We start from the raw sequence: 10,197 nt of genomic DNA on the forward strand, positions 1-10,197 counted from the left end.
GCTTGCAGGGAACATAAAAACTGACTGTAAAAGCTTTTATAGATGTGTGAAGAGAAAAAGATTGGTGAAGTCAAGCGTAGGTCCCTTGCAGTCAGAATCAGGGGAATTTATAATGGGGAACAAAGAAATGGCAGACCAACTAAATATATATTTTGGTTCTGTCATCACAAAGGAGGACACAAATAACCTCCCAGAGATGCTGGGGAACATAGGGTCTGATGAAAGAGTGAAACTGAAAGAAATCAGTATTTGTAGGGAAATGGTGTTAGGAAAATTGATGGGACTGAAGGCCGATAAATCCCCAGGGCCTGATAATCTACATCCTAGGGTACTTAAGGAAGTGGCCCTAGAAATAGTAGATGCATTGCTGGTCATCTTCCAGAACTCGATAGACTCTGGAACAGTACCCATGGATTGGAGGGAAGCTAATGTTACCCCACTGTTCAAAAAAGGTGGTAGAGAAAAAGCGGGGAATTATAGACCGGTAAGCCTGACATCGGTAGTGGGGAAAATGCTAGAGTCCATTATAAAAGATGTAATAGCAGAGCACTTGGAAAGCAGTGATGGGATCGGACAAAGTCAACATGGATTTACAAAAGGTAAATCGTGCTTGACTAACCTACTGGAATTTTTTGAGGATGTAACTGGTAAAATAGATAAGGGAGAACCAGTGGATGTGGTATATTTGGACTTTCAGAAGGCTTTCGATAAGGTCCCGCATAAGGGATTAGCATGCAAAATTAAGGCACATGGGATTGGGGGCAAGGTATTGACTTGGATAAAGAACTGGTTGGCAGGCAGAAAGCAAAGAGTTGGAATAAACAGGTCGTTTTCCAAGTGGCAGGCAGTGACTAGTGGGGTACCGCAAGGATCGGTCCTAGGACCTCAGCTGTTCACAATATATATTAATGATCTGGACGAGGGAATTGGATGTAATATCTCCAAATTTGCAGACGACACAAAGCTGGGTGGGAGGGTATGCTGTGAGGAGGATGTCGTGAAACTCCAGTACGATTTGGACAGGTTGGGTGATTGGGCAAAAACATGGCAAATGCACTATAATGTGGATAAATGTGAGGTTATCCACTTTGGTGGCAAAAACAGGAAGGCAGACTATTATTTGAATGGCAATAGAGTGGGAGAAGGGGAAGTGCAAAGAGACCTGGGTGTTCTTGTGCACCAGTCGCTGAAGGTAAGCATGCAGGTGCAGCAGGCAGTTAAGAAGGCAAATGGTATGTTGGCCTTCGTAGCAAGAGGGTTCGAGTACAGGAACAAGGATGTCTTGCTGCAGTTGTACAGGGCCTTGATGAGACCGCACCTTGAGTATTGTGTGCAGTTTTGGTCGCCTTATCTGAGGAAGGACGTTCTTGCCATGGAGGGAGTGCAGCGAAGATTCACCAGACTGATACCTGGGATGGCAGGAATGACGTATGAGGAGAGATTGTGTTGATTGGGCTTATACTCACTGGAGTTTAGAAACTTACAAAATTCTGTCAGGCCTGGACAGACTAGATGCAGGAAGGATGTTTCCGATGGCCAGGGAGTTCAGAACCAGGGGTCATAGTCTAAGGATAAGGGGTAAGCCATTTAGGACTGAAATGAGGAGGAATTTCTTCACCTAGAGAGTGGTGAACCTGTGGAATTCTCTACCACAGAGGGCGGTGGAGGCCAGTTCATTAAATATATTCAAGAAGGAGTTGGATATATTTCTTAAGGCTAAAGGGATCAAGGGATATGGGGAGAAGGCAGGGAAAGGGTACTGAATTTGGATGATCAGCCATGATCTCATTGAATGGCGGAGCAGGCTCGAGGGGCCGAATGGCCTCCTCCTGCTCCTATCTTCTATATTTCTATGAACCTTCCATCCAGGTCAAGATGTCCACTTTGACATGACATTTCTTTCCATTCTGTACATTCCTCTGTTACGATATTCATCTGGCTCTTTAATGATGATAATTGCTTGAGCTGGGCATCTATTTCACATATCCATCGCTTTGTTAAGCCCTATCAGTGGCTGGTTAATTTTATACTCATATGCTCCAGTCCAGCGCTCACTGTTAAATAACCTGCAAGCTGAACACAAGTAAAAAAAAAAAAAAATACTTACATTTTGATAGCACCCTAATCACATCAAAACATTTCATTGCTTCACACAATTCAATACTTTTGGAGGGTAATGACTGTCATAAAGGCAAAAAGAGCAGTCAAGCGGAAATGAGGTGAGCAATTGGTTAATCTGTTTTTGGTGATGTTGGCTGATGGAGGAATGTTCAAAGGCTCTTCTTCCAATCGTGCCATGGGATCTTTAACATCTACCCAAATGATTTAATGTTACACCTGAAGGACAGCGCCTCTGACAATGCAGCACTCCCTCAGCACTGCACTGAAGTGTCAGCTAGATTATATACGCTGGTCATGGTGTGGTGCTTGACCTTTTGACCTAGAGTCCTATGTCCTACCAACCGAGCTGAACTAACACATTAAACTAAATATCGATTCACTTTGGAAATAAGCGAAAGTAATTAGATAGAAGACATCAACCTTCTACTTCAATCATGATCTAACTGCGTTATCATGAGCTGCAGGGAGATTAATGAGTGTTTGCAGGGGTGTTGCCTCTTTGCTTTTGAATCGTGAAATCGTATGTTCTGTGTCTGGCACCGATGGAGGAAAAAAGCAGCAATAAATCTTGCAAATCATCCACATTTGTGAAAAAAAGATAAACGGCGTCATCTAATGAATATCTTTCATATGTCCTAATAAGTATGTTTTCAAAACTTGAGAAAAAAAGTGTGCAGAAAATTGCCAAGTAGGCTAGGTCCCAAAGATATTTGCTGCATTAACCCAATTGTGAGTGCTTCTAGGAATGGTGTATGATTTGCTATTTTACGCAGTATTTTTGTGAGTCGTTTTCTGTTCACTAGATGATTGAAGCTTCATTTCCTTGAGTTCTGTGCTGAGTATGGGCCACCTATAGCCTAGAAATGACTGCTGCTGAAATTAAAAGGATCAATGTCTGCCATTTTAATGCAGGTTAAAGATTGCAGTGAGGCCGAGGAGCTTAAGAGAGGATAACGCACCACTGCCGCAGCCACAGAAGATGTCACTTGCAACTTTGGTTAGCGGCAACCCAGTGGAAAACGGAAACATATCGGTTATCCAGAGGAAGAGGGAAGTGAGAGGCATGAGTATGTTACCATGCTGGTCATCATGGAAAAGTGTATTACAACTGTGATATGACAAGAGGAGTAAGAAATTCACCTTAATATTGACTATACCTTTAACTATAGCTCCCATTTTCTCTCTGGCAGTAGGCGCTGGCAATGCAGGATGGGTGTAGCAGCATATCCGGGGATGGGGGAGGTGAGCGGAATGGTGCTAAGGGTGGGAACCCCCACTTCCCCCCTCCCCATTGGAACACTGTGTTGGCGGGTATGTGTACAACCTTGGTGTTGGCCGGTTGCTGTAAACTGACGGAGCGGACCACCTGCCCTTATCTAACCCGCCTGATTTTCATTTTCATTGAATTCAATGGGAGGAAAATCGGACAGGTTCTAAAATGGGCAGACAGTCTGCTCCACCCAGGCACCGAAGGTGAAAATGATTTGTATATTATTTAATCAACTATGTCCAAACTATTCTTTTTTTTTCTATTTTAGGCTCCCAGTGCGAACATCAAGCACTCTCGGGTCGGAGATAGTAGTCAAGCTGCAGAGTAATGCTTCCTCTACTCTGTTCCAACATACCTCAGACCCAACCTCCCACTGCACCTACCACGTGACATTTTTTCCATTTCATACACCAATCGTCCTACGGCCTCTTTGAGCAAGACTGAAAATTAGAGCCGAATTGGGGATAGTTTTGTGCCGTAGACTATTTTTTTGGAATTAGTTTATGGGATGTGGACGTCGCTGGCAAAGCCAGCATTTATTGCCCATCCCTAACTGCCCTTGAGAAAGTGGTGGTGAGCTGCCTTCTTGAACCACTGCATCTGTAAGGTGAAGGTGCTCCCACAGTGCTGTTAGGGAGGGAGTTCCAGGACTTTGACACAGCGACGATGAAGGATCAGCGATACACTTCTAAGTCAGGATGGTGTGTGACTTGGAGGGGAACTTGGAGGTGGTGGTGTTCCCATGTGCCTGCTGCCCTTGTCCTTCTAGGCGGTGGAGGTTGCGGGTTTGGGAGGTGCTGCCAAAGAAGCCTTGGCGAGTTGCTGCAGTGCATCTTGTAGATGGTGCACACTGCAGCCACGGTACGCCGGTGGTGGAGGGAGTGAATGTTTAAGGTGGTGGATGGGGTGCCAATCAAGTGGGCTGCTTTGTCCTGGATGGTGTCGAGCTTCTTGAGTGTTGTTCGAGCTGCACTCATCCAGGCAAGTGGAGAGTATTCCATCACACTCCTGATTTGGCCGCTGGAACTGGATTGAGACTTGCCAAACTCATTGCATATAGGACCAGTACAGCCAACAGACAGAAAAGACTTTTGATCCATTATTTGAACTAATCTTCAAATTCAACCATAGCCAGATAATTCTCCAACTACTTGCTAAGTCACTTAGCAACAGTTATATACCTAGATTGGCATGTTTTACGAGAGCAGCAGATGTAATGCCAGCTTCCCTCTGGTCCTATACTATCAGAGTGGACTATAATGAGCCATCTTCATAGTCGTGTCAGCTAACCCCATGCTTTGGCAGTAGCCTGAACTGCTGAGTGTCTCCATCGCCTACTAATTCTGTTTTAGATTTTCAGCATCTGCAGTGATTTGCTTTTTTGTTCAGAATAAGAAACGGGCCCACTCAACTTACTCCTTCTCACAGTACAGATTGTTTGGTCATAGACTCTTCCTCCAGCTTACTTCTACACTGGCCACAGAGAGACAGCAAGAACCTGGTGGCATTTAGATAGAAGGGAGTGAAGCTGAAAATCAACTTATCCCTGCTTGGTTCACTAGGTTATATTGCCCCTGACTATCATTGAAAGTGGGGATGGGGATCGCTGTCATAGTACTTCTGTAATTACTTCTTCACGGTTGAAATTTACAGCCTTTGCTTTTTTGTGTGTGTGTTGATGAAATGAGGGATGTCAATCTTGGGAGTTCTCCATTCTAGGCAATTAGCATCAGCATCAGGCACCCTAACATCAGGTATACGCTCCACTGCCAACATCAGAATACCCTCTACTGTAGAGAAGAGCCAGGAACCTGATCCCTAGCATCACTGAAGAAAGACTGGAGAAGGTTGGCCTCGTCGGCCTGGTAAAGAGGCAACTAAGAGGAAACCTCATAGAGGTCTGTAAGACATTATGTAGTGTGTATAAAATGTGAACCCAAAATACTGTTTCAAGTTAACTCATGACAGCAGGACAAGGGCCGCAGGGTTGAGTAACAAAAGACAAATTTTGGCTCGTTTCAGGAAGTTCCCCTTCACACAGAGATTGAGCAACATAAGGAATAGACTTCTGGGTAGGGTAATGGAGGCAAAATCTCTGGGATCATTTAAGAAGCAGTTGGATGCTGTGATAGAAGGACTTTCAGGAGGGATGAACTGCATCAGGCTAAATGCCCTTCATCAGTGTCTACTTTGTAATCTTCTGTAGCATGAACGTTTACATTTTTCAAACTTCCAACCTCTCTCTCGAGAAGGGGGTGATTTTCCCTGTATTAACTGCAGTGAAATCATAGGTGCGAGTGTAAAGAACATGTTTAAAATTTCACTACAAATAGTGACCGTAGGAATCCTCTCTAAGTCAGATAGCCAACTATATGCTAATTGATGATGAATTTTAATACTGTTGTTTTACTGTGGAACTGGGTGGTGACTTCCCAGCCTCATTTTGTGTAGGGCTCTTACAGCCAACAGGCAGAGAAAACCTTCATCCCAGCAATCTGGGCTGGATTTGAATCTAAATCCCAACAAAACTCATGTTGTAGGTATTCGTGTTGACCTCTCGGGACGAATGCCTACTAAATAATTTAGTTCGAGTTCGGATGAATAATCACTAAGTTGTTTATTAACTGGAACTGACGAAATACAACAGGTAAGCTGGCTTTATACAGGAGCAATGCGAGATAGGTCTTACCCCGACGGGGACTCCACGAGGACTGAGTCCGTAGTCCTCGGGAGAGCGTGATGACGTCATCACGCTTAGTCACGTTTTCCCGCTCTTCGGATGTCATGTGACCGCGTCCTGATGCTAGCGCGTTGGCCCGCGCTTGGGGCGGTCACGTGACCCGCGCCGATACGTCGGCACGTTCACCCGGTGCGGAGGCTGGCCATTGAGGCCGAAGTCGCGACCGCGGTAGCAGGAGCTGGAGGCCAAGCTGAGCCGGCGCTTGCCGCGGGGCGATTGCGTCGCTCATGTCTGCCAGCCGATGCGGCCGAAGTCGCGGTAGGCCGGGCTGTGCCGGCGGCTGTCGTGCGTACGTCACGCAATGCGTGATGTGACGTCAGTGCGCTAGGGCGCGTCTTAAAGGGGCAATGGCCCCCACAGGTAAGTTAAAGGGGCAATGGCCCAAACTGGTAAGTAATACACGTACAGTTAGGTTAAAGTGAATTATATACATTATATATGTGTAAGGGACACCCGGTGGAACCGCCACAATGTCTTCTTTGCTATTAATGGCTGATTGAATACAATTTGTTCATCTGGGAACAGGTTGTTCAGTAACCAGCTATAAATTAGAATACGTGGATGAAAGATTAATTATGTCTGTTCAGAACAGGCTGTTCAATGACTAACTATAAATTAGAAGAGATAGGTGAATGGCTTAACACTCTTTGCTTGGGTTTGTTACCTTGGCAACAAGGGCCGTGTTAATTTTCACCTTTATTGCACTGTTTTCCTCTCTTGTATCTCACAATTAACTATAGCCTATGCAAGCTCCCTGAACCAAGCCATTGGAGACATCTATGTGATGAGTGTCACACCATGGGACAAAGTAGTCAGATAGATATTTCAAGAAGCTATTGGTTCTGACACAAAAATAATGGATCTAAAGAACACTTCAACAATGTAATACTAAAATAAAGCAAGACTTGCATTTATGTAGGACCTTATCACATCTTTCAGATATGTCACAATGCATTTGAAATATAGGCCTAGAAATTCAGTGCCCTTAGCACCGATTTTGCGGCGCTAGAGGGCCTAGCGCTGCAATTGGCGCCGGTTCCTAAATTGCCTGGCGCCCTTCCGCGGCGGTAGACCGGTGGCGCTGCGCCGGCACCGATGACGTCATCGGTGTGCGCAGCGTCCCGGTTGCCGTGGTAACCCGGCCCCAAGCCGAAATTCAGTTGCGGCCACCTCGCCAGTGGCAGCCGCAACTAAGGCCTAGAAATTGAGTTTTGGCGCTGCCAGGGCTTTAGCGCCGGAAGTTAGTGCCGGAGCTAAGTCGCGCTGGTCGGGCCCAAAATTCACTGGTTCTGCGCCCAAACGGCTGCCGGCGCTGCTGAAAGCTGTTAGCGCCTGAAAACTGGCGCTATGCGCTGAATATCGGCGCTATTCCGGCGCTGCGGCGCCCGCTGCGGTGCGGCAGGTTCGGGAAGTGCAGGCCTCCTCCTTCCCTTAAGGAGGAGCTGCCTGCACCCGGCCGCGGCCCGCGATAATCTTATTAAAAATGAGCCCGGCACCTCGGACAAGTGCCGGGCTTGCTTCTGTTCCGGGGGGGGGGGGGAAGTCCGGGGAGGGAGCTGCGGCCAGGCGGGCGGCGGGAAAGCGGCCGGCCGCCACGGGGCCTTTAATGCGCCGGCGCAAACTTGTGCAAGGCACCTCTGCCAGAACGTTGCTTGCGGCTGCCACGGGCGAGGCGGCCGCAAGTCAATTTCGGCGCTGGGGCCCGTCACCACGGCAACCGGGACGCTGCGCACACCGATGACGTCATCGGTGCCGGCGCAGCGCTACCGGTCTACCGCGGCGGAAGGGCCCCAGGCAATTTAGGCGCCGGCGCCAATTGCAGCGCTAGGCCCTCTAGCGCCGCAAAATCGGCGCTAAGGGCACTGAATTTCTAGGCCTAAGACTCCGGCAAACGAGTGTTGCCGGAGTCTGCGCCGGCGCTTTAAGGAGGCGCGGCGGCCGGCCGCTTTCCCGCCGGCCGCCTGCCCGCAGCTCCCTCCCCGGACTTCTCCCCCCCCCCCCCCCGGAACAGATGCAAGCCCGGCACTTGTCCGAGGTGCCGGGCTCATTTTTGATGAGATTTGCGTGGGCCGCGGCCGGGTACAGGCAGCTCCTCCTTAACGGAAGGAGGAGGCCTGTACTTCCCGAGCCTGCCGCACCGCAGCGGGCGCTGCAGCGCCGGAATAGCGCCGCAATGCGGCGCGTTGCGCCAGTTTTCAGGCGCTAAAACCCTTCAGTAGCGCCGGCAGCCGTTTGGGCGCGGCACTACTGAATTTTTGGCGCGCGCAAAGGGCTTTAGCGCCGGCGCTAACTTCCGGCGCTAAAGCCCTGGCGCAGCGCAAACTCAATTTCTAGGCCATAATGTCTTAGATTGAAGTGCATTGACTCTGTTTTACAGCTCTTTGACAGCTCTTTTGAACACATCAAGATCTCACAAACAATGAGTTGAATGACCTATTATTTGCTGAGGGAGGAATATTAGCCAGGGCATTGGGAGAGATCCCAATTTTTTTTTCAAATAACCCATGGGGATCCCTTAACCTCCACCTGAATAGACACACAGGACCTCAGCTGATATCTCATCTGAAGGATAACACTTCCAGCAAAGCAGTGGGGCTTGATTCTATAACCCTCGGACTCAGAGCTGAGACCCACTACCTCAGTCGCCTAGTGGGTAAAAGCACCATCAGGTATAAATCATGGAGACCAGGAAGTCCTTGCTTCAATCCTTGGTCTATGCTGCATCAGTTGATTGCAGCTGGGCACTATGATTAGCCTCAGTGCCTGGGGATAGGGAGCAGGGAAAGAAAATCCAGATTAATATCTAATAACACCAGCTAGAAAGTTAATGTTGTGTGTGGACAGGGTCAAACTTGGCAAAAGTTAATTAGCACCCACTGTCAGGACTCACACACTAGGAGAGGCCACTGGGGAAAGCTATGTGAAGACTGCTGATGCCCGGGAAGCTGTATTTTAAGCACCTTTAAGGACAGGAAGGAAAAAATTTTTTTTTTAAACTAAATGGGGGAGAAATTCGGTATCGCCCATTTTGAGGCGCGAATATCGGCCGGGCGCAAAGTTTAGCGCCCGGCGCAAATTATCACCGCCGACTGCAAAATTCGCCTCTCTCGCCCCTGGAGGTGATTGGAGTGCTAAATCAGGCGCTACACAACTCTTTTAAGGCGCTAAGGCCGAGGAGCAAGGCGCTACCTCAGAGGGCAGGCGCAGCGTAGGTGCTGTCAGTTAGCGATTGAACACACACACTGGCGCCGGTCAGTTCTTAAAGGGGAGGGTCGATCTTGCTCTGCAGCCACACCCTGCTCACTGGAGCCTTGAATCTCGGCCTGGACAGACCTGTGGCGAAATCTCCCAGCCAAGGACTATGGAGAGGGCCAGGGAGCGAGCACAGCGTTTCAGCGAGCATGCCTTGGAGGCTCTGGTTGGCGCGGTGGAGCGCAGAAGATCTCTACTGTACCCAGAGAGTGGCAGGAGGCCTTTGCCAAGCGAATACAGAAAAGCGTGGAGGGAGGTGACTCACAGAGTGACCTCAAGCAGCATGGTGCCTATGACCCCTGTGCAATGCAGGAAAAAGTTCAACGACCTCGCTCGGGTCATCAGGGTGAGTGCCTTTTTTCAGAACCTCTTCATCCCTCCATCTCCACCTCACTTTATGGCCAGAGGGTCTTGAAAGCCCCAATGCCCAGCACTCATCCAACACCTATGGCCCTTTCATGAAACACACACGCACATTTCACACTTTGCATACAGTAAGGGCTATTCAACCATGGGAGGCATTTCAGGCAAGATCATGGCTGCATACAGTAAGGGCTATTCAACCATGGGAGGCATTTCAGGCAAGATCATGGCTGCATATTTGCTCAGATGCCGTCCTTTTTCTTGCAGGCCAAGCTGGCTCACAATAGGAGACAGCAGCAACGGACCGGTGGAGGGCGGCCTCACCTTCAAGCCCTCAGCGATTTGAGCAGCGCATCCACAGGATTGTGGCAAGCCGGATGCTTGGTCCCGTCGCCACTGGAGATGCCGACCCCGTTCTGGCCAGCAATGGTAAGGTCATCACCTTTTTGTC

Source organism: Somniosus microcephalus, unplaced genomic scaffold (assembly GCF_052327205.1).
Source record: "Somniosus microcephalus isolate GS21.2 unplaced genomic scaffold, FLI_Smic_1.0 unresolved_chr1, whole genome shotgun sequence".
In the NCBI taxonomy this organism is placed as follows: Eukaryota; Metazoa; Chordata; class Chondrichthyes; order Squaliformes; family Somniosidae; genus Somniosus; species Somniosus microcephalus.